General features: G+C 37.8%; 1 long non-coding RNA gene across 1 annotated transcript in view; it reads left to right on the forward strand.

Moving 5' to 3' along the window:
• LOC140616401 (uncharacterized) overlaps positions 1-12984 on the forward strand; it is an 85601-nt gene extending 72617 nt beyond the window's left edge. The window contains exons 3-4 of the long non-coding RNA XR_012016895.1: positions 10137-10252; positions 12740-12984. This is a non-coding gene — a long non-coding RNA (uncharacterized lncRNA). The remainder of the gene's footprint in view (positions 1-10136; positions 10253-12739) is intronic.
• The last annotated feature ends 12575 nt before the right edge of the window (positions 12985-25559 follow it).

Raw genomic sequence — 25559 nt, forward strand, 5'->3', positions numbered from 1 at the left:
ATAGCTCGGGGCTCCGGGTGGCAGGAGCATCCTTGCTGTCCTGTGCCCTTCCATCTCCGCCTGTCCCGAGGGAGCGCAGGATCCTGGGCTGTGTCCCTTGGCGCCCTGGGTTCCGGGGCCTGCCGCTGGAATCACGCTCCTGGGCCGCGCAGCCCCCTCCGCGGGAGCCACCACCTGAGCTGCTGCCGAGGCCCTGCTGGGCCATGCTCCAGCCCTTTCCTGAGATCAGCCTGCGGTGTGCGGTGCTCCCCCCCCGGGGCGCACTTCCTCTGTTAGTGACCCCAGAACCTGGGGGCCCCACTGCCCGTCCTTCGGTTCTGCCCGAGTTCACTGCTGAGCACCTTTCCCTCCGGGAAGAATCTGGTGCAGATTTTTAAAGCTCCTGCTTCTCCCGGGCTGGGCTCTCCTGTCCCAGGGGCTTTCACCCCCGCCTTAGCCTGGCTCCTCGCGGGGGCGCTCCCCCACTGGATTCTTTCTTTCTTCTTTCTTTCTTTCTTTCTTTCTTTCTTTCTTTCTTTCTTTCTTTCTTTCTTTCTTTCTTTCTTTCTTTCTTTCTTCTTCTTCTTCTTCTTCTTTCTTTCTTTCTTTCTTTCTTTCTTTCTTTCTTTCTTTTCTTTTTTCTTTCTTTCTTTCTTTCCTTTCTTTCATTTTTCTGTCATTCTACCTTGTTAGGAACACAAACTCTTCTTTCTGTAGCATTCCAGCTGTTCTCGCTTTAAATCCCAGGCTGAATTCATAGGTTTTCAGGATGATTTGAAAGTTATGTAGGTAAGTTGGTGGGGACAGGTGACTTGGGGACCCTACTCTTCTGCCATCTTCCCAATTACAGCTTTTAAATAAAATAGGTGCAGATGGCTTAAATGTATAATTAGAAAATAGATTTTTAGATTGGATTTCAAAAATCTAGAATATGTTATTTAAAGAGATATAACAAAAGGGCTCGTAAACAATGGAAGAAAAGTAGAAAAAGATAATACTAAGCAAATAGTAAATCTAAAGCAAGTTGATATATCTACATTAATATTAGAAAAAACATACAGCAAACTTAAATGTATGCCAAAAGTTACATTACGTACAAGGTCAATTATAAGCCTTATGTGGTGACATTTGGAATAAAAGTTTTTATTACACTGGTGAGGAATTGCCAATTTTCAGAGCAAAGATCTTAGATTTGTTTCATGATTTCAACTGGGTGTGAATTTTGGTCAAATATACTAATATTAATAACAATAGCTAGCAATGATAACTAGTATTATCTGCCAGCCACTTTACAAGTGCATTTTATAGTTTCAAGGTTAAACAATCATCTGAGATTGTTACTCTTAATAAACTCCCATGTTAATGATAAAGAATCTGAGATTTATAGAAATTAAGAGCTTTCTCTTAGGGACATGGGAGTCAAATCTAAGCCTGAGTCTGTATGCTTTTAGCCTGGATGCTCTGTGGCCTTGATTTGCACAGAAACTTCTTGATAGCTAGGCAAAGAAAGAGCCTTGGAGACAGATGAGAACAGCATGAAGTGGCAGTGAAGATCCTATGCACTGGGTACTTTGACTAGACATCCACCTCTAAGCCTTCCCAGTAATGTGAGAGGACCTGAGGATAAAAGGACCTTGTACTTTTAGAATCCTTTATTTATGGCGAGGGAACACAGAGAGCTGGAGCCCCAGAAGCCCCTGGTGGCTCTGGGGAGGGAAATCTTGAGTACCAGAAGTAAAATTATTTTGTTCTGAGACATCATGCTCTGTCTAGGGTCACCTCGAAACATTGCCCCTGTGTGAAGGTGATTGAACAAGGGATCCATTTCCTGGGCACAAGGCTGCAGTCCCCAGGAGGAAGGGATGCCTTTTTCGAATCTCACACATAGATCGAGTGGGCCAGGGGCATTGCTGTCTGTCCTTTTAACCTTAGGAGCCCAAGCATCAGAGACATATCTGAATCCTAGTCCTTCCCACACATATACTTTTTAGGGGTCTATAAATCCTGTTTTGAAGGTTTGTCACAGCAGCATGCCTAGAAAAGTCTGCTTCCGTTATAATATCTTAAAAACAGATGTCTTCTGATTGGCATAAATCCATTCAGGCCGTTCTGGACTTCACAGCACAAATGTGTAGCATGCTGAAATGATGGCTGTTTTAGACAGCAGTGAGTATTACTGAAAGCATCCTTACCACCCATCTGTCCATGAGGGAGGAATGTTTAAATGCCTTGCACATCTGGCCTCCTCTCCTGACCCCATTTTGGGGCAGGAATACAATATGAACTGCACCACTGACAATTGGAATACCTTTCAGCATTTCAGCTTCTAACATGAAGGTTGTCTGGTTTCATACTGAGCCCAAGCTCAGCACCCGTCTCTGTCACTCCACAGCACGTGGTCCAATGCTTGCTTTACTTATACATATTTGCCTTCATAATCTATCTGACTTGGGAGGTCAGAGAGGATAACGTCATTCACCAATTCAGGAACCATTTCCTGAGTGCCTATTATATACCTGGCCATCCAAGGTTCTGAGGATCCCATGGCAAATCTGGCAGCCAAGTTCATGCTGAGCTTGCCTTTAAGTTATATGCAAATACATACTCTGGAGTGCTGGTAAGTGCTAGCTGGGAAGATAAGGTAGGGAAAGGCAGACAGGGGTGAGTGCTGGAGTGAGGGATGCTCTTTTATATTGGATATTCAGGGAAGGTCTTCCCGATATTCGGCAGAGAGGGAGATTGAGCATAGTTGAGCCATGTGGAACATGTGGGGACAGAGCATTCTAAACAAAGACAAAGATTATCAAGGTCCTGAGGCAGGAGCCTGGCCAACATTTTTGAGGAAGACTGGGGAAGCCTGGTGTGGCTGTAACAGAATGAGGGCTCGGAGCATAGAAGTGCAAGGCGAGAAGGGAGCGAAGACATGCAGCACGAGAAGAACATCTGGGTGTGAGAGAGTCATTTCAGCATTGCATTTCTAGCTTTAATGCTAAGTCGAAGGTCAATTTCTACAAGGCTCAGTTTTTTCATCTTTGATTTCCCTCTATAAAGAGACCAGACCTGATTTAACTCTAAAAGATTCCTCTGGCAATGGCTGAGCAATGTTTATAACCTCCACTGGATGAAGTGTAGTATTTTCCATGTAGTAGGTTTATTAAATAAATACATTAAATAAAAGAGAAATTCTGATTTTCCAGGATCATTTTTATGCACTCTTATTCTAGATTTACAGCAACAAGTACACTGATATTCAAAATGGTACCAAATAATTACTATTGACATGAAGTAAATAGTAAACACCAAAATGAAAATAATGGAGTCTGATTTATCCAAATTTTAGTCCTTCATTTTTTATTTACAATGCAGTCAGATTTTTCTGGGAGATAATAAGATGTATTTGAGCTGAATAAAAGTATGGCATTGAATTACAGGGACTTGCATTTGGTTATTTTGAAAAGACACCTACAATCTGAGGTACATCATAATTAGTTAAAGAATAATAGGTAGAACTCTGATGCATATGTGAGAAATAATATAATCTTAACTATCAATTACCATTGATTTTGGAAATATTAATTGTTTAAAGTTACACTCAATTTGGAATTTGAATAGAAAATTACTTCTTTCCTGCTTTGTTTGAATCAGGGTGATATATCAACATACCAAATATTTTCTCATTTTAACTTTTTGATATATTTTTATTCCTGTATACTTGGAAAATTTGTTGGAACCAAAAGTAAAATATGTGCACCCCAGGAAGGTTGTTAGAAAGTTGTGATAATGCTTTCTGTGGACTCTAGTCTAAGGGAATTGCCTTTTAGTGGCACATTTTTCTCCACGTGTTACTATATAGTTGACCCTCAACTAACAAGGGGGTTAGGGATGCAGACTCCCCATAGAGTCAAAAATCCACATATAACACTTGATTCTCCAAAAACTTAACTGCTAATAGCCTACTGTTGACCAAATGTTCCCAATAACAACAACAAAAACAACATTGATTAACACATATTTTATATGTTATATGTATTACATACTATGATCTTATATCTTATAATAAAGTAAGCCAGAGAAAATGCTACTAAGAAATGTATAAGAGAAAATACACTTACCATTTATAGTATTATTAAAAAAAAAAAACTTGTGTATGTGGGTCCATGTAGTTCAACCATGTGTTGTTCAAGGGTCAACTGTATTCTCAAAATATTGTAATTCAACCCGTATTGATTTGCACATTTTGAATGTTTAACTATTTTTTGCTACAGTAGGAATACAGATAGGAGGTTAATGAAAAGGACAGTGCTAGTGATCCAGCCATCCAGGGTTCCTGAGAGAAAGAAATTTTAAAACAAGAAACGTTCAATTAGATTTCAAGATGGCTTTGTCAAAAAACATGCTGCCAACAAACTGTGGAAGTGCAAACAACAGACTGTTGGAGCCAAGAGGAGAAAGATAAGGTCTGCAAAATTGCTGACTGTGCAAAGAAAAGGCTGAAGGGATTAAAAGGAATAAAATCTTTTTCAAATATATTGAAAAAAAGAGAGCACCAGAAAGTAGGACTGCAAATGAATAAGGAGGGAGGAATCCATGTTAGCTAAAGTGGCTCAAGACTGAACTGATTTTAAAAATCTCAGTCTGACAAGGTGAACATACTTTGGGCCATTGGGACATAATGAAGACCTGGTTTATTAGAAAATAATTTAGGCAGCTGATTGTATTTCTGCATGCTAATGGAAAGAGATGAGTATCCTCAGACATGCTTGCTGTTACCTGTACTAAAATGTCTATAAAGTAATTTGTCATTGAAGCTACTGCTTTTATCCCGAAGTGAAATCTGATTCTGCCTTCAGCTCCTAAACACCTCCACGAAATTAAGAAATCAAGTGGAATGTATAACATCTCAAAGGACTGATAAAAATACCAGGATGCCAAGGCCATAAGTTTTAACCCTACTCTGGCCACTGTCTATTTCACTATAGCTCTATCTATATCTGTTTCCTGATCTATAATAAGGATGATTATACTCACCTACCAACAACATGTGACTTAGGAAAAGTTAAGCATGTGTCATAAACATAATGTGTTTGTATGATATGTAATTAGAAAAGAGAGTAGATTCAAGTCTGTAAGAATTCAGCCACTGAGTTCAGTCAACCCATATAGGCAACGTGGGTAGGTGACTAAGTGCATAGTCTATGGAGACAACTACCTTGGCTTGAGTCCTCCTCTTACTGCTTACTCGCTGTGTGACAGGGCAAATGATTTACCTGGTCTGGACCTCTTTTCCTCGTTTAAAAAAGACTAGACATGTAGTGCTCAATAATGTCAGCTGTGCACAGGGCCTTTATTGTATTTTCCATAGGAAAAGTCAAAGCAGGGCAAGGTTTAATTAGTTTGAATAATTCTAGCCAGTTTTGGGGCACAAGGGCTTTCCTTGGTTGCCAGGGACTTTGCCCTCAGTCGACCTAGGGCTGAAGAATATTGTGAGTTCAAACTGATGGCTGAGGGTAAGAGCACTGGACTAATTAGTTTGCATATGAAAGATATGCCCCTAAGCAAGGAATTTGCTATGTTTAGGAATTGTCTAAACATGAAAGAAGCAGTTACTTCCCAGTCAATCTTGAAGCCACAAATACTAGATCATAAAAAAATATAGAAAATAAGGGGGACCTGGGTGGCTCAGTCAGTTAAGTGACTTGGTTTGGCTCAAGTCATGATCTCCAGGTTCTGAGATCAAGCCCTGCAGCAGGCTCTGCCCTTAGCACTGAGTCTGCTTGAGAGTCTCTCTCACCCTCTGCCTCTGATCCTACCCCTCCATTACAACCTCCCACCCCACTGCTCATGCTGCCTTTCAAATAAATAAATAAATCTTAAAAAAAAAAGAATACAAAAAATAAAGAAAATATATGTACTATGATTGGCCCTGTGATGAATGGATGACAAATACAGAATCTAAGAAAACACAGAACAATGATAAATAAGCGGAATTATCCAGTGTGTTGTAAGATGATAAATGCTACAGAAAAAAGAAAAAAAATAGAGCTGGTCTTGGAGCTTAGGGAGTGCTGGTGGGTGGCATATGAATAGATTGCAGTGCTAAATAATATGGATGGGTAAGTCTCATTGAAAAGGTGAGATTCAAAAAAAGACCTGAAACAAAACTTGCTCTAAAAGGAGATTTTAATATTTTAGGATTATAGCCGGTTACAGAAACTTAGCAAATCCATTGCATAGCTCATTCATTTATTCGTTCAGTTTATTGTTCAGTTTGATATTAAACAAATTAAGCATTACTAAATAGATATCAGAGATACAATGGTGAGCTAGAAAGACATACACTGTTATCACAAAACTTGTTATCTTGTTGGGGAGACAAATATTGATGCAAAGAACACCAAAACAAATGTTTAATTGCAACTGAAAAATAGCTACACAGTTTAAGAGAGCCTGTAATAAATGGATTTGATCTAGCTAGGGAAGGTAACCTCACTGAGATCTGAAGAATAATTAGATGTTGACTAGGTGAAAAAGAAAAAAAATACTATCCAGGTATAGAAAATAGCATGTGTAAAATCCCCAAGAGGGAAGATGTTTGAGAAGAAGGGAATGGAAAGAGCAGGGTAGACCACGGGGCAGATGAGGCTACAAGGGTGAGTGTGTGTGTTGGTGGTGTGTGCAGAGGGGGCTGAATATCACACAGGTCCTTCAGGCCACATTAAGAGTCATACATTTTCCAGATAACAATGGCCAGTGAAAGAAGGACTTTAAGCTGGGGGTATCTATCATATAACTTGACTTGGCTTTGAGAGAAGATATAGGAGAAGTTGAGAGAAGAGCTAAGAAGTTCGTGATAGGTTCAAAAAGAGGGTGGTGGTGCAGAGAGGGGAGGAGGAATGGTCTTGGTGATGGATCAGATAGAGCAATGAGGATAAATGAAGCATCAAGGGTGACTTCTGGCCTCTGTCTAGTGCTTGTGGCGGTACCTTTCATTGAAATAGGGGACAACTGGTAGAGGATCAGGACTTACGATGAAGATCACAGAATTGGTGTTGGACATAATGTGATTGAAATTCCTCTGAGACATGTTGGAGGAGAATTGAAGTAGGCAGTTGGTTATATGAGTCTGATCTACTGAGGAGGGATACAAGCTAGCAATACCCCTTTGGGAGATATTAATTTATATAAGTAACTGCTGGTAGGGTTGGGTTAGATTTCTAGGAGGGGGAACATAGAGTTAGAAGAAAGAACATGGAAGCCTGAAGCACCTAACACCTCTTCACCTGAGTAGAGGAGAATGAAACTGTAAAAGAAGTAAACAAACCCCACAAAAACCAACCAAACAAAAACAGGCCCCCAGTGTTCTACAGACTACAAACTTCAAGGTCAGCCCAGGAGAAATCATGGATACCTGAAGAACATCAGTCCTCTGATTAAACTGATTTGACCTGCTTAGAGCTCCTTTTTTCAGATTCAAACTTTGAACCTGTCACCCTCACCCAGGAAACCCAGCTGAATCCTAGACTTTCTGCCCATTACTTGAAATATCCTGTTGTTTATAGAGACCTTATTTAAAAGCCCTCTCTCTACTAAAACAGGCAGAGACAAACCCTGGGGCAAACCCTCTTTCTGGCCTTCATCTGCAGGCCATTTCCAGATTAAAGAATGAGGAAAGTCTAACAATGTGCTCTTTGAACATTTTCCAGCCTTTTGACCCATCAAGACCTGGGTTTGTCTCTCTCCTTTCTATTAGGGGGCAATATAGGCTGGACATTAAAACAAAACACATGCTTTATAAGTAGACAAGACCTGGTTTAAATGCCAAGTCTACAATTAATTTGTCTATGTGAAGCCTCGATTTCTTCATTAATTATACGAAAGTGATCCTACCACCTGTTAAGTTTGTTATGAGGATTATAGGAGACAATATGGACTGTAGGGGAGGAAATATTTCTAACCTTTCTAACCTTCTAGGTTCTGTGGCTAGTCCAAGAATTAAATTGACACAGAGAAACAGAAGAAAAAACATAAATTAAGTACATACACATGGGAGTTTCACAAAGATATGAGACTTCAAAAGGCAGTCAGATGATAGAGACTTATATATCATCCTGAGCTAAGGAAAGAGTTGGGAGTTTGGGGCTTTTAGATGAGGGAGGAAGCAATGTGTGGATAGGATAAGAGGAGGAAATGTATGGTAAACAAAGATTGTCTTGTTATGCAGATAAAGTCACTCAGGCGAAAAAAAGATGTTATCTCTGATAGTTGCTCTTCCTGGGACAGGTAGTGTTTCTAAAAGAAGTTTTCTTTGTAAATATAGATCTCCCCCACAATTGGGGACATTTGTACTTTCTTTTAGGAGTTAAGGGGAGATAAGAGCTTTTCCTTAGTCTACTGGGTCTTGGTTTCTCTCAAAAAAATCTGCATGACAACATGGCAAATTTGAGGTTGACATGTTCTAAACATCTTCAGGGTAAAGTGCGTTAGTACAGTACTGGAACATGGTATGTGTTCAGTAAATGAAAACTATGACTTTATTCTTAACATGCACTCTGATTTCTCACCATTTTCATTCAATCTGAGAATTGCCATCATTGTAGAATTTGGAGGATAATGTAAAACGAAAGGTCAATATTCTCTCAAACTGTAAAGTTTTATGGAAGAGAAGAAAGAAGAAATCCCATGAAAGCCTAAATATCAGTTTGCAGCAGATTTATTAATCTCATAGTTTTATCCACAGGCTCACATGCATCTAAACTTACACCTGCACATGTATGCATCCTGTGCACCCTACTGCAGAGAATACAGTAGGAACTTGACTGTAAGATCTCTAAGCCCTAGATCCTTTTGATATCTCTTTTATGAAATCCAAGAAGCTTTCTTAGCTCTTTCTATTTCACTTTTTTAAAAAGATTTTATTTATTTATTTATGAGAGACACAGAGAGAAGCAGAGACATAGGCAGAGGGAGAAGCAGGCTCCATGAAGGAAGCCCAATGTGGGACTCGATCCCAGGACTCCAGGATCACATCCTGAGCCAAAGGCAGATGCTCAATCACTGAGCCACCCAGAGGCCTCTCTATTTCACTTATTTATCATTCTACAGATTATAATTTTCCCATCCGACTTTGAACAGTGTCAGAACTATTTAGTCTTGCTTCAAACTGTTAACAAATAGTTGGCCAGTGCTGGGATGTGACTGAGCTCTGGGAATCTCTTGAGCCTTATTCAAGTAGGTCCCAAGTTTGGCATTCATTCTTTTCTAGTCAGATTTCAATGTCAAGAATCCAAATGCTAAATCATGTTTCTAGGTGGTCTCTGAAAAAACATTCATTAATTCTTTCCCCAAACTTCCACGATTGACTATTAGCTTAAGTACAACTGTTAAATTATGATTCCCTAATCATTACTGATAATTAGTAATGTGCTTATAAAGGTAATTGTTATTCTTAACTTTGCTCTGAGTTATGATCAACGATCACTGCTACCATTGTACTTGAAAAATTAGGAGTCAAATGGCTCCTGAAACACTTTGGTATAGATGTTCCAGTCATTTCTTTTTTAATGTAGTCTTCTTGGTAGAAGCTCTAACTAATCACGTGTGATCTTTTGTAGCAAAAGATACATAGGGTAGTGTTTCGTTGATTTAAAACTTCATTTTAAGCCCCCAAACTTCTCTTCCAGACCTATTAACTGATTATGCAACAGCTATTTTATTTCCTTTCTGCTCACTCTTCATGAAGCAGTCTTTGGGTAGTGACAGTCTTGGACAGGACCCATAAAAGAAATGGAGGGGCAAAATAGTCTTTCTCTAAATATTTAGGTCTTGGATTTGGTGCCAGAACTCCTCAGCATATGACCGTATATAAATCACTTAACCACTCTAAGCCTCATCAATAAACAAGAATGAGAACATCTGTTCTTCCAACCCTCTGAGATTTATAGAAGCTCTACTTTGCTAAATGTGAAGTTTGTAAACTGCAAGGGCCTTATGTAACTAAGTTATTATCAGTCAACTTTCCTTTTAATTAATGCATTAGGAATTTAAATCACACACACAACTCATATCACAGTAATCTCTATGTTTTTTTTTTTTAATTAGGTCCTTCCTTTATTATCTGTGTTTCCCTCCCTTTAATTATTTCCTTTCATTGCTTCTAGTCCAGATACAAATGAGCCAATAGAACACGAGGATGTTCCTGCCACATACACATATGGGATTCTCCCCAGAAGAGCTTCCCAACAAAGCTTAACTATAAAGAAATTTGGAGAAAAAGGTGAACCTGCTCTATAATACTCTTTCTCTCTAGTCTAGATTTCTGGTTAGCCCATTGCCTTATGTTGTTTATTTTTTACCCCAATTTCTGGAGGCCTTAAATCTAAAATCTTAGAATTTTCCCTACTATTAATCTTCCAAATATGGTCACTTTTCTGGTATGACATTGCCTGTGAATTAAGAATAAGATGATGCTCAATACTACCAACAATCATTTAATTTCTTTTATTTTTTACATTTGTCTTTCCTCATATGCCCTATTTATTTGTACCCCTTCTTGTAATCATGCCTCATATTTGGACAATGCTTAATACATTCCCTCTGGGAAAGAGTGTCATTGAATGGGAACCTCAAAACAACAATCTAATTAGGTATGTGATCCAAGAATGGCTATTAGCAATTTTGTTTTGTGAATAAAGAATCTTAGTTTTGCCTCCTTTTGCTTTTCCTGTACTGGCAGAATGGAGATTGGAATTCCCTTTGCTAACCTCAAAAATAATATTTTTAGCTAGACATAACTTTGGGCTACAATACTTTACTCTCCTTGTTTCACCCTCCTACTTCATGAAAATTAGGGGGTCTATTTGATAATCTAGAAGATCCTATCAGTGCCTTTACCTTAAAGTTGGGTTCTAAGTCATAAAATATTTACTGTGCCCCTGTGTGTAGTGCTCCTAACTTAAAGATATAATGAGCTATAAGGCACCCTCCCTAGTCTGCCAATATATCATAATCCAGCTGGAGGATTAGCAGGTGCTAATGAGAAGATAGAGAAAGATTCAAGGGCAAACTTGCTAAATCCTATGCGATTGACACACAACAATAAGTGCAATGGGTGAGGAGGGAAAGTCACTATGTCCCCAAACTATTGACAAAAGGATTGACATCCAGACCTTGCAGTTTCAAAGTAAGGAAGAAGTCCCTCACTTTAATACTGGCTACAGGGCAATATGAAGAGAAAAAGAACAAAAGTTGTGTCTATTGATAAAAGCAGGAAAGCTCATATTTAAAAAAAAAGCCAATTGAAAGGAAAAAAATATGAGTAGTAGAGGTAGTGCTCATTCAGTTTAAAGCTAATGTAGTTTATCACGGAAAATCTATAATAAAAGAATTCAAGCTTTTTTTCAATTGTTTCAGGGTTCTGTATTCATTGAACGTGGAATGAAAATAAAAATCAAAGCAAAGCTTTAAAAAGGACAGAGATATGTAGGCTAATGGACAATTTGTCTGAGGCAATGGCTTTTAAGGCTGAAATTTCTCTGTGTGTATTTTTACTCAGAATTTAATGTTTTTAAAGATGGTGCCCTGTGAGTTACCATGACAACCTGTAGATATCATCTTTAGAAGGCTACAGATCTCAGCTCAAAGTATTGTGTCCACACACTTTTGGAAAAAGCCCGTTGATGCACTGTAGATGGGCTGAACAAAACATGGAGTGCTCACCGCTATTACAGTGCATTCCCTGTGCATTTCTTTGAAATATTTTATCATGGCTGAAGCTGCTTCTATAGTGTTGAAGGACATCCTCCCTCTCATTTCATCATTACCTTTAAAATCTGAGCATACTTCATTTTCAGCTCTTTGTTGAACTTCTCCCAAGACAGGCAAACATAAAGGCTAAATTAAAGCTCATTTCCTATATTACATGCTTCTTTTAAAAGAGAAAAGATTCAAGTGTTGTTGGTCATAGTGCATTTTTTGAGTTGTTCTTTGTCCTTGAGCTGCGTTTTTTCAAGGTAGTATCATTAATAACAAAGCTGGGCAAAGGACTGACAACTAATTTGCCGTTGTGAAGAAAAGGACTGCAGGTACAGATGAGGTGAAAATTCTCCAGATCATGGTGTTTTGGTCACCTTTGTAGTGAGATATGTGCATGGGGAAGAATGATTATGAAAGCTGTTAAACAATCACCTTCATAGACAATCAAGTTCAGCAAATTCCCCAGAGAGAATAATGATTGTGACGATATGTTGTTAAGTGTTTTTACTGATCAAATATGGGGTGGGAAATTGAGATATTTAGTTGAGTAATTGAAAACAAAGATCTTCAACTAGTTCAAGTAAATGAAATATTAAAAAAAAAAAAAACACCCACTATTTAGGGGCACGTGGGCGGCTCAGTCCATTGAGCATCTGCTTTGGCTCAGGAGCCCACGATGACTGATGGGGCCCTGCTCAATGGGGAGTCTGTTTCTCCCTCTCTCTGACTCTCCCCCTCCCTCTCATGATCTCTCTCTCCAATAAATAAAATCTTTAAACCCCTATTTTATTTTATTTTTTAAATTTAATTTCAATTAGCCAACATATGGTACATCATCAGTTTCAGATGTACTACTGTTCAATAATTCATCTATTTAAAAAGGATATTGATAATACTCATTGCTTGGTGTGATTATTATGTGTGCTGTCTGAAACTCAGATTGTCAGAGGCACAGAGTGGGCAGGTGACCTAGAGTACAGTGACATTAATTTGATTTTTATTTTCAAAGTTTCATGAGGTACCCCCACTTTGGTGAACAAGTCATTTCATTGCATTTATGAGGACAGATTTGGATTTTGAATCTCACCCCGGCACTGAACCTTGCCAGACCAGAAGCACCAGGTAGCCACATTCATAGTTATTGATGGAATGTGATACATTTAGCTCTCTCAGAGACTCAGTGTTTTTGTAGTTCACAGCCATGGTAATCTTATGCCTTAAGGATGTCAAATTATTTGGTGAATGTGAAATAACTTACCCTGTTTTCAATGATTTTTTTGGTTATGATTATGATTATTATTTTGTAATAAAGATTGAATTATATAAACATTGAGTACCCAATAGGTTTTATTTGTAAGCATAATCTTAAGTATATGTTACATGATTGCTCTGCAGGAAGTTAATGAGTATAGGTGAACAGCCATAATTTGGTGTAATTAATGAATCAAAAGGTCTTGCTAGGTTGTTTAACTAATGTGACTATTGAAGTAATTGAACTAATTTTTATGGGCTTTGGTGTCGTCTTAGTGTAAATAGCTGTTCATAAAAGTTCATGGTAATATGTTTTTTTTTTCTTATGAGAATTCACTTAACAAGTGATTTTTCCAGAATAAATTGTCTGCATGAGGCACAGGAAGATGGTGCTCACCAAATTCCCTTAGGCAAATGAAGAGAGGCTTAAAAGAAAAGTCTGCATTACATTTCAAGAAATCCTGCTACCAAAAAATGAACAGACCATGATTAAGCTAGAAGAATGTATTTGAAATACTTTTCAAAATTCAACCTAGTGAAAGTTGTGTTACCCAATTGGCAAACACTACCAAAGTCATCAAATAAGAAGAGAGGAAGCTAATGCCCTGGTGTCTTTCTCTTTCCCTCTTCTCTCTTTCTCTCTTTCTAATGTTGCAGTGAAACAACACTGCAACATAACAGAGTAATTTTACATAAAGTGGCCTGATGTAACAGAGAAAAAGACATAGAATAAGGTATTGACAGTAACAGTTCTTAATTCATTACTAAAAATTTTACTTTTAATCCTAACAGGAAAAATGATTTTTACCTTGTCATTCTTTCTAAATATTCATGAGAAATCGCACTTGCAATTAAAAAGTGTATGAGCAATACATTTGCCGTTGGCAAAATGAACATTTCTATCCTGTGAAGATGTTAACAGACTAACAATTGTTACTGGTGAGAAAGGAGAACGGATTTAGAATTAATGGAAAAGAGGAGGAGCACTGGGGTTTGAAAAAAAAATTGGAGTTACATTTCTTTCCTCTTATAAAAGGAATACATGTTTGCATTCGGCATTTGTGGTTTACCTCCCCTTCTTGATAGCAGTTTGGATTTTTATTTGGGAATCTGTATCTTCCCAATTTTCATTCCACTTGGTACTGGTAGGGCTCCCACAAAGACTAGGAGAGAGCATAAGACTGGAGTCCATCAATGCCTAGCATTCTCCTGACATGCAATTGGTTTATTTTGAGCACATGACTTAAGGCAGAACCATCAGAATGGATCATAGGGGTTTTGCTGTGCAGGTGGACTTGAACCGAAAATATTTAACCCCTAGAACTGGGACCCCAAAGGATAGCCTTTCTGGGAAGGAGTCAACCCAGGAAGTATAATTTAGGAGAAGAGAACTAGAATCCCGATAAACTACTTTGAGTTCCTGTATTTAGCCACAACTACTTTGAGTTCCTGTATTTAGCCACCCTTGAGGCAGTGCTTATCCCAGGACCACTGTATTATGAAAACCAATAAATTTTCTTTATTTCTTAAGTTAGTTGGGCTGAGCTGTTGCAGATAAATCCTAATACATATATTGCTCACCACAGGAAAATTGGAAAACACAGAAAGGTGCAAAAAAATTATAATCACCTATGACTCAATTTTGATGTATTTATTTTCTATTCTTTTTCTTGTTGCTACATGAATAGATAACTTTGGTTAAATTGACGTGTTTTTCCATTTGTTTTCTTTTTATTCCTGCGAAGACATACAAATTTTGTTTTTTATTAATCCAAGATTATTTTTACATATATGGATATATATTTTTAACATATGTATGTATATATGTATGTATATGTATATATCTATGTGTATATAGATATGGATAAATATGTGTATATAATATTTCAATATTAGGGTTAAATTATATTAATACTTTTATATCCTTGCTGTCACCCAACATTGTGTCATGAACATTTCCCCATTTCATTAATACAATGTTTAATAGTGGAAAGTATTCCATAGTATATATAAACTATTTAATTTAACTTTCATTATTCTTGGACATTTAGGCTATTTCCATTTTTTGAAATCTGGTTGTTTATGTTATTGGTAAATAAATATCTGTCCACTTTGCTATTCCTTTGGATTGGTTTCCTAGCAAGAGCATTATGGATCTTAAGTGGATGCATTTTTAAAGGACTTCTGATATACACATCAAATTGGTTTTCAGAAAGTTTATACTAATTTATATTCCCAAGAACCCTGCCAAACTAGGGCATCGTTACTTCATTACTTCTTATCATATTCACTGATTTAATAGGCTCTAGTATCGCTATATCAGAAATTTTTAAATTTCACTTCTGGGACATTGAATATTATTTTTTCATATGCTGTTAATCATTTACATTTGTCTAGTAAATTGATATTCCTGTCCCTTCCCAAGATTTTAATTGGCATTTTAGGTTTTTTTCTTATTGATTTCAGCCTTTTGTTTTTCAAAATCAGTGATTGCAATAAGTAGTGTTGCACCATTAGTTATTTTGGTACTTACTGGTGCATCACAAATAAAATCCTGGGACTGTCAACTCCCTTGATTCCAAACTAACAATGCAATAGATTTTTCTTATCTGAAAGTAGAAACTGATTTGGCTTTTGAAACCAAAACCTCAGATCACTCTTTCTGTAAAACTGGGGTCAGACAGTGAGTTTGGCACCAAAAACTAAAATATGCAACTTCAGCATTGCCCATTGTTATTGATTTACCTGCACGAAGACTTGTGTCCTGTTCATTCTATGGCATTGTAGCTCACAGATGTGATTTTTATATAAGGCATTTATTCCATGTAAAATTCTGATGGAGAGTTTGAAACGACTCTTTCTTCCCATAAACTGTCACCAACCACTTGCAACTTTATTTACTAGAAAGAACACATTCTGTTTTCTGAGGGTAGTGTTGATTTTTTTTCCAGAATAGCAACATAACACCTTGTCAGTTCTTACTCAAAAGGTTGTTTCCTCATATTTTGATGTTAGATCATTTCCCAGGGATGAGAGATAGAGAAAAAAACTTCTAAATACAAGTCTACAAAATCTCTACTTTCAAAACCTGCTTTTATTGACTGAGTAAACTTGGCAGTGGATTTTATTACTGTATGGTACAGAAACCTCAATCTAAAGAAGAAGGAAAAGCCAGAGAGAGGGCGGGGGTAGGATGAAAGGAATGAAAAAGCTTACTCAGTTAAAACCTTTATGAAAAGCTAAAAAAGTCTCAGCTCTACTTTTTGTCTTCTGATGAAATTCTAATTGCTGACAAAGGCTTGTTAATTTCATTATGGTAAGTACATCATAGGTGATGTATAATTTTCTAATAAAATATATCTCTTTTATTACTTTCTTGACCCACACCTAATAATTAATAATCTAAAGGTGTTTAAAAAGTGACACGGTCATTTTAGCATAATATTTAGTGCTGTTCCTCATATTTAGATGCATTAATGGGATTATAACTTTGCTCCTCAATGTGAATTACCACAAAACCTGGGCATTTCCCATTACATTTTCTCCACCATTTATCTTTGATATCTTGGTTATATTTATTATAATGTCTGCTAAAAGTTCCATTTTGGAAAATTGTCAGGAAGAAGTACAAAGACTTTTCTTCCTCATGGCCTTAGCATTTATTTTGGCCCTGATCAGCTTAGATTTGATTTGATATCATTCTTTATAATTTAGTCATATAATATGAATATTATTTATAAATATGTTTCAGTTTAAAATTTCCTGAGAAGATAGATAAGCAAGCCAATAATTATGAAATCTTGATCCATTAAGGAAGAGGGAATTGGGATTTATGAAGTCAAAAGAAAGACAAAAATGCTTATTTCCTTGTTTTCTCCTGTCATGGCCTCAGAGCTGTTGGTTTCCTTCTGTCTCCTCCATTTCTCCAGCTGGAAGCATATCAGGGGTTGGTTTCCCCTGCAAAGCCAGAAAAGAAGCAATAATAGATTTGAAGGGATATATGTTGGTAATACAAGTAGATGAGCCTAGAAGCAGGATTCATGACCAGGTAAGAAGAAAGAGAGAGGGAAATGGATGGAGGATCTGTTAGGAAGAAGGAGGATGAAAACCTTCGAGAATTCAGAAGGGGAAGACTGCAGAAGCTCTGGCTCGGTGTTACATAGAATGGGGTAAAGCCCATGCAGAGAGAGGTCCTAGGCCTGCTGCCTTAAGCCTAGCTCCAGCAGGACAGAATCTTGACTCTTCTCTCTCCCCATTCACCACATTGCTAAATCCCATTAATCTTACACTCTTAGTACATCCCAGGTGCATCCTCTTATCACTGTCCTAACTACTGGTGCAGTTCTCACCTCATTATGTCATTCTTGGATGAATCCAGCCTCTTGCCCTCTGAGCCATAGTTCTTTCTACACCAGAGCCCTGTCTGAAATGCAAGTCAGATCATGTCACCCCTGATTTGAATCATTTTGAATGGGCAAAAGACTTGAATAGAAATTTCTCCAAAGAAATGTGCAGTAATCACATCAAAAGATGCTTACTTACCATTGCAATCATTAGGGAACTGCAAATCAAAATCATAACGAGATGGCACTTCACACCCATTAAGATGACTATTATAAAAAAAAAAAAAAACACCCAGAAAATATGAAGTGTTGGTGAGGATGTGGAGAAATTAGAACCCTTGTGTATTGGTGATGGGAATGTAAAATGCTTCAGCCATTGTGGAAAAACAGTAAGGAGGTTCCGCAAAAAATTAAACATATAATTGACACTTGATCCAGCAATTCCACTTCTGGGTGTATTCCCCAGAGAATTGCAAGCAGGGATTCAAGGATGTTTAGAGTCCCATGTTCATCACATTTATTCACAATAGTCAAAAGGTGGAAACAACCTAAGTGTCCTTTGATGGATGAATGGGTAAACAAAATATTATATACAAATACAATGGAATACTATTCAAACTTAAGAAGGAAGGAAATTCTGGCACATGCCTTTCCATGTGTTGAACCTTGAAGACATTATGCTAAGTGAAATGTGCCAGTCCAGAAAGGACTAATATTGTGTAATTTTACTTCTATGAGGTACCTAGATCATTAAACTCATAAAAACAGAAAGTCAAGTGATGGTTGCCAGGGGATGGAAGTGGGGAGTCAAGATGACTGTTTAATGACCAGAGAGTTTTGGTTCTGGAAGATGAAAAAGATTCTGGAGAGATGCCTGGGTGCCTCTGCCTTTGGCTCAGGGCATGATCCTGGAGTTCGGGATCAGGTCCCACTTTGGGCTCCCTGCATGAAGCCTGCTTCTCCCTCTGCCTGTGTCTCTGACTCTCTCTCTCTATCTCTCTCTCTCTGTCTCATGAATAAATAAATAAAACCTTTAACAAGAAAAAAAAGATTTTGGAGACAAATGGTGGTTATGATTATACAGCAATGTAAATGTATTTAATGTCACTGAACTGAACTCTGCCACTGAAACCTAAAAATGATTAAAATGGTAAATGTTATGTTGTGTGTATTTTTTAAAAAAATTACTTTGTGGCTTCCCATTAATTTTAGGATAAAAACCCAGTTTGTTAGCATGATATATCTGTCTTTCAGGATCTGGTCTCCAGCTCATTTCTCTGGCTTGTCATTTCACGTGGCCCAGACCTCTAATGCTAGGCACTTCTCTGTCCTGGAAGACTCAGCTTAGCCTTTTTCACCTTCTCTGGGAAGTCTTCCCTGACCCACCTCACACATCCCCCAAAACTGGGTCTTACCCTTATCTTGCCTCCTCTTTTCTATCATACCACCCTGTGTGCACTTTCATCTAACATATTGAATTCAAAATTCTAAAATTTGTTCTTATCAGGAGATCCTCTTTAGGCAGCTAGGAACTTGAGGGTGGGGATTGTCTTTTATCTCTGTTGCTCCACTGCTTACTTAGAACATGGCCTTATACCCTGTAGATGCTGAATATATGTTTGCTATCTTAACAAAGGGATACAGCTGATTTGGAAGGAAAAGGAAACTTTATAGTTTGAGCTAAATGTTCCATCTATAAATAAGAATAATAATAGCACTCACTTCTTAGGATTTTTGAAGAATGATGTAACATCGATAATATTTAGAATGACACCTGACCCATAATAAGTACTCCATAAATGTTAGGTATTATTATTCATTTTTACTATTGAATGCCCTATGAAACTTTTAAAGTAAGATTCTCACATTTCCATTAGAATAAGGATGTCAAAGGGAAAGTTTGGGTAGAAATTGGCAAGGAAATGACAGAGATAAACACCAACCCCTCTGGATTCCAGGCTCCTCTGTAGTTTGTCTTCACAATTGGTTAAAAGAAGCATGCCTGCTTGGTCTGAGCAGAAGAGTGGTGGTATGGAGGTCTTTCCTGATATGATTGTGGCTTAAACCACCCCACAGCCTATCAGCCATGATAATACCCAACTTCCATCAGAGGTGGTGCCTCCCTTGAGTAGGATGGGGACCTTCCTTAAGAGGATGACTCTGGAGATAAATTGCCCTTCTCACTTGAGGATTGCTAGTGCATCTGACAGCCCAATTCTCCATCCAGCCTCACTCTCATGGCTCAATACCTCAGGTCCTGCCAAGCAGCTGGAGTTCCCATTTGACTCTCCTCTACTCTATCAGGGTAGTTTCTTGAGTTTGATTCTGAACAAAGAATGTGCTCAGGACTGTGTTTACTGCCAGGTCCCTGTGGAATTTGTCAAGTTTATTTTTCTTATTTCTCCAAAATATGCAGCTATCTAAAATGTGTATCAAAGAGAAGTATGTCAAAAAACACTTAAAAAAATTTACACTATGATTTATGCTGGTAGTCTTTTCTCCTTGCCCAGTTAGAGCTCAGAGAAAGTCTGAGGAGATGTCCAAAAGTATGTTTCATTTGTGGGTCAGAGGTGTTTATTTTAGCCTAAAGGAAATAAAGGAAGATCCTGGAAGAAGATCTTGGGAGGAGAAATAACTTCACCTGAAAGCACAGAGAGGGGCACTGAGAAAGCTCAAATGTGGAAGCAGAAAGATGGCCTGGCCTGGCCTACCTGATTTTATGGTAGAATGGAAGCAAGATCAACAGCCTGGAGACCAATAAGATAAGCATTCTGTAAGGTTCTGTGGTGTCAGTAATTTGTCAATGATTGTTTTTCTAAAAAGAGTAGACTAAAAGTCTGAAAATGGAAAAAGCCTGTGTGCTTGACTTTAGGGCCATAAGGAGGGAGGAAGCTGTGGGAACTTTAGGCTATTGTATTGCTTGTCGTGCTGTGTGTGTGTGTGTGTGTGTGTACGTACATGTGTGTAGGGGTGTCCAGTTGGTTACAGAGTGAAGAGAAAAGCAGACTGAGTCCTATAGCCATGACTAGGCGAAAGAAAGCAAATCCAGGTGTCCTCAGGGCTTACCTTTGGAAGGACATACTTGAATGGTTCCCAAGTAAACACTAATGGCAGTTGGCTCAAGAGCAGCCCTCAGCTTTGTAAGGGGGCAAGAACTCCTTCGTGGGTGTTCATGAAACTTCTGGAATTCGGTGCCTTTTGTAGCTTGCCCCATGAGCTGTGATTGGAAGGAAATGTGATCTCCCTTCCCCATAATTTTCCATTCACACTCTTTATGGTAGCAAATGCCGTGGTTCATGCCATCATTGCCCTGATAGGACACCCTTGGGTGGTGATGCAATTCTGATGTCCCTTAAGCAGGGAATCAAAGATTATGGGGAAAGAGCAGGGGCAGCTCTGTCCTCTGCAGGATGTGTGGAAGATGGAGTTGAAAAGAAAATGAGACAGAAGAGAGCAATGATATAGAATTTTAAATCTGGATGTGTCCAGGGCTATTCAGAACAGGATATTCAGCCCAGGGCAGAGACCACAGGGCTGGCACACATCCTACCCACTCACCTATTTCACTCTGACAGCTGTCATCTCCATTCAGCCTGAGACAACTGAGAGAGCAGGGCATTATATGGTTTATTGCATTATCCAGGCCATTGTTCCCCTCTATTAGTAAGGACATTGACCGTAGTTACATCTGATGCTGTATCTATTATGATTTAGACTGCCTACACAAATATAAAAGAATTGGGTCAGACTGAAATTTACTAAGTCCTACAACCAAAATTTGAGCAAATTTTGTGTATGTTAAAGGTCAGAAAGTAGGTCAGTGAAATCCAAGATAATAGCAGCAGTCTAATTTTCTGCTATTCATAAATTATTTGAATAAATAAATCAGAATGATAGATCCTATAATTGTGTTTGCTATGGTTATGGTTTTATATATTCAGTATATTTGTATGAAAACTTCAGGTTCATAATGAAGCATTAATTTTAATACTTCAATACAAAGTCAAACTTATATACATAACAAAAGGAGTAAATAACTACAGACTTCAATGTTAAAAAACTCTTTACTATTGTTGTACATGTTGATAAATTAGCTTTTTCCTTCTCCTTTCTCTAAATATTAGTGTTATCTTGAACTCATTTATAGTATAGATAGTTTAATCTCTTAAAGAACGTGAGTTTTGATATATTTACTTTTGTATATTCATGCACAGTCCTAAAGTGAGAAAAGAATCTTTATTCTATATAGCAAGATTTCATTGTGATTAACTCTTGTCTCTTGATGTTTGTGAGAAACAGGGTAAACCATGCTGAGTCAGAGATTTTTACTTTCCATCTCCTTTTCCTGAAAAATAAAATAGTTTTGCATCCCGGGAGTTCCAAACAATTAAGCAAATTGAAGAGGTAAATATGTACTGAAGTGTGATTCCAAACCTTCTGACAATATTTTGTGGTGTTAGATTAGATTCTGAATCTCTAACACTTGCATTTGTAACTTAAATGATGGAAAATATTAAAAATATTAAAGAAAAATCAAAATTGTCTACAACTTTCATTTTGGAGAGTCTTTTATAAGAAATCCAAGAGGAAATTAAAAAACATTTAACTATACTACATTTTTATTTTTTAATACTCAGTAGAAACCAGCATAAATTCAAAGGGCAAATAACAGGCTAAGGGAAATATTTGCCTTGGATATAGATGTGATAGGTAACAGAATAACCAATATATTTGCTATCCAGCAGCAGAGAGATCTTTATAAATTAAATCATGGCAGTCTTTTAATGAAAACTCTCGCCACTCCCCAGTTTGCTAACAGCCAGCATCATTACTACGGCCGAGGAGGTCCAGCGCAATCGGATGGGCAGCTACTTCCTGCCTTCATCACCTGCCCCTGGAGCCCTGCTCTTGTCCACTTGGCCCCAGCCTCGATGGCTTCTTGCTGTTCCCTAGATACACCACATCTGCCACCGTTTCAGAGCCTTCCACCTTGGGAGGCTCTTCCCAAAAGTATTCTCTTGGCCCCACCTGAAGATCTTTGCTTAAGTGTGCAGTTATCAGTTCCCTGAACAACTAGCAAGAAAAAAGCAGCCCCCTCAACTGAGCTCTCCCTTGTCACTGTTTTGGTTTCTCTTTGGTACTTTGACATATTCCTCCTACTCTTGTTGATTTGACTTTAGGCTCTCTCTCTCCATTAGGCAGTACATTTCAGTGAAGTCAGGGATTTTGTTCACTGCTCTATCCCTAGTCTACAGAAGTGCCCTGAAGAGAGTAGCCTTTACACACTGATGAGAAAAAGATGAAAATACAATGGGAGAATGGCCGTAAACCTCAGAAGAAATCTAAATGGTCAATACATGTATGGCAAGTGCTTATACTTGCAGAAATAAAGAAAATATACAGTAAAGGGATTGGATACCATATGCTTACCCATCAAACTGGCAAGAAGGTTGAAATGCAATGACATCCAGAGCTGTCAGATATGTGACCCATTGGGCTCTCTCCTAGCTTGCCGGTGAATGTGTGAATTGCTGCATTTTAGGAAAAGAATCTGCCGGGATTTGTTGAAATGAAATGTGTTCATATTTAGAGAAGGTCTGGGATTCATGGGGCCCAAAGCTCACATCTCATTATCTTCATTCATTATAACTTTTCATGCATTATTCTTTAAGAAAAATAATAGCAAATTACTGGTACAAGACTAAGTCTAGGACCATTTAAGGGACCTGTGCAACCAGGGCTTTGAAGCCAAAGCTATGTTAGCTTCTTAGCAAACAAAATCCTCCTCCATTGTACATACCCTCTGAATACAGCCCCACTTCTGGGAACAAATAAAGAATAAGAAGAACAAGTATTAAAACCTCCAGTGTATAAAAGATGTATGCATAAGGCTATTTACTGCAGCATTATTTGTAGTGGAATAGAAATTGGTGACAATTTTAATATCAATAATGAGAAATTCAAACAAATATATCCATTCCATCTATGTCTTTCTGGTAGGTTACTAAAAACAATATCTATGCTATATTTACACAAGGGAAGCAAGTTGTAAAATGATATGTGTAGTATAATTCAATTTTGATAAAATCAAGAGAGAAGAGAAAAAACAAGAGTAACATCACAACTGTCCATCTGTGTATATATTTACATAGAAGTCTGTGTGTGTGTATGAGCAATACAAAGGTATAGTGAGATATGTTTGTTAACACCGAGTACTTTAGGTCAGGAGTGGGGGTGGTAATGGATAAGGGAATGGATAGTAATTTTTTTATACATTCTTGAATAATTTACCTAGTTTCAAAGAATACATTCGTACTTTCTTCCATAACATTACTGAGATATAATTGACATATAACATTGTGTAAGTTTAAGGTATAAAACATTTAAGTTAAGCCACTTCTATAATGTGCAAGATGAGTACCACCATAGCATTAGCTAATACCTTCATCCCATCACATAACCATCATTGTGTGTGTGTTAAGAACATTTAATATCAATTCTCATAGCAACTTTCATGTATTAATATCATGTTATCAGCTATGTTTACCATGCTTACATTAGATCCTCAGAGCTTGTTGATCTTATACCTGGAAGTTTGTACCCTTTTACAAATATCTGTCTCCTCATTTCCTCCATCCTTCAGCCTCTGGTGACCAATATCTTGTTCTCTGTTTCTTTGAGTACAGTATTTTTTAGATTCCACATTTAAGTGAGACCATATGGTATTTGTCTTTCTCTGTCTGACTTATTTTTTTTTAATTTTTTTTTCTCTCTTTTTCATTTAGCATAATGCCCTCAAGGTGCAGAGATGTTGTTGCAGACGGCAGGATTTCCTTCTTCCTTGTAGCTGAATAATATTCCAGTGTGTGTATGTGTGAGTGTACCTATACATATCACAACTTTATCCATTCATCCATTGACAGACACTTGAGTTGTTTCCATTGTTGACCATTATGAATAGTGAGGCAATGAACATGGAGATACAGATAGCTCTTTGAGATTCTGTTTTCATTTCCTTTGGATATTTGCCCCAAACTGAAACTGCTGGATAATATGGTAGTTCTATTTTTAATCTTTTTGAGAAACCTCCAAACTGTTTTCCATAGTAGTTGCACCAATTTACATTTCCACCAATAGCACACAAGGATTCTTTTCTCTCCACATCTTTGTTAGCACTCATCTCCTGTCTAATGCATTCATGCTTTTATAATTTAAAAAAAAAAGAATAAAAATTTTAAAAGAAAAAAGAAAAGACAGTCCTTTTATTGTGTATTGGTGATTTTATGGCAGGGATGGTGACACTGATAAAATATGTTTGATTTGTTCCTCATTGGCATAGCTCTGGGTAAAGTTCAGCCCTTCTCTCAGAAAGCAAACAAACAGAGACAAGAGAAACATCAAGAAACAAAGTGTTTGGAGTGTTCATTGAGGAAACAATACAATGCAAGCTATGCTAAAAAAAAAATGGATGATGAAGTACAAGATAACATTACAGCAGAGAATTGGCATAATCATCAATAGCAAACAAACAGTTTGAAAGAGAGCTTCTGGGTTAGTGTCACCCAGGGGTCAAGATAGACACTGACCAGATACATTAATTATGATATGGTATCAATATTTTTGTATTTTAATTTTTTTATAGAGAGAAAGAGAGAGCTTGTGAGAAGGAGCAGAGGGTGCAGAAAGAGAGGGAGAATGAAAATCCCAAGCAGGCTCCATGCCCAGCACAGAGTGTGACTTGAGACTAGGTCTTACAACCCCAAGATCATAACCTGAGCTGAAATCAAGAGTTGGATGCCCAATCAACTCAGCCACCCAGGCACCCTGATACAGTAACAATATTAATGAAGGTGAATCATATACCAGGTGCTGTGTTGATTGGTGTAGCCTAGCTGACTTAGTTTTCACACAGCCTCTGAAGTGGGCAGTCTGATTACACCCATTTTACAGAAGGGATGATTGGTTCTGACACCATCACATGACTAGAAAGTGGTAGAGCAAAGACTCAAGCCCAAGCCTATCTGATCCAAGCCCTTGGGCTTAAGTAGTATAACAACTGGCCTCCTAGGAGTATAACAGATACGCACATTTTTTAAAGGATCTTGTATCTATCAGGAAGAAAGTATTAAACAGTTAACAAGAGGCTGAGTTGGCCTAAAAAGGCACTAGAATTTCTAGTAAGAACGTCAGTGTTAGAGGTATTGAATGTGTAAGTTTGTGTAAAAGGTGAGTCAC

Source organism: Canis lupus, chromosome 24 (assembly GCF_048164855.1).
Source record: "Canis lupus baileyi chromosome 24, mCanLup2.hap1, whole genome shotgun sequence".
NCBI lineage: Eukaryota > Metazoa > Chordata > Mammalia > Carnivora > Canidae > Canis > Canis lupus.